A 441-nucleotide genomic window follows, 5' to 3' on the forward strand; every position below is an offset into this window, starting at 1 on the left:
AGAACGATGTGACGGCGTCACGCTTGAGAGAACGGTGCTATGGGAGTGCTGTGGTGTGGGTGGATGAGTCGAGAGAGAAAAAGTGGGCGGAGGTGGGCAAAAATTGGGCGGAGGTGGACGAGCATTGCTGACAGTGTAGTATAAGTACTTTTATGTAAAAGAAAGGAAAATAAGGTATGTGTGAGCATGCAAAGCTTCGCGACGCAAGGAATACGCCGAATATATAAATAAAAAAGTGGATAATTTAGACTCGGCGGGCTAGGAGACAGATGAGTGAAAAAAGAGTGGATGGCGGAAGCAGGTGACTAACAGTTAGAGATGCTTAAAATAACATCACAGCGTAAAATGACAGGGTGAACGTGAGTGATGCCAGCAAGGAATAGAGTGAATAGCGTGTAGAAGAGAAGGTAAATGGACGTTGATGGCACTGTAGGGAGAGCC

This window comes from Penaeus monodon, chromosome 30 (genome assembly GCF_015228065.2).
Source record: "Penaeus monodon isolate SGIC_2016 chromosome 30, NSTDA_Pmon_1, whole genome shotgun sequence".
In the NCBI taxonomy this organism is placed as follows: Eukaryota; Metazoa; Arthropoda; class Malacostraca; order Decapoda; family Penaeidae; genus Penaeus; species Penaeus monodon.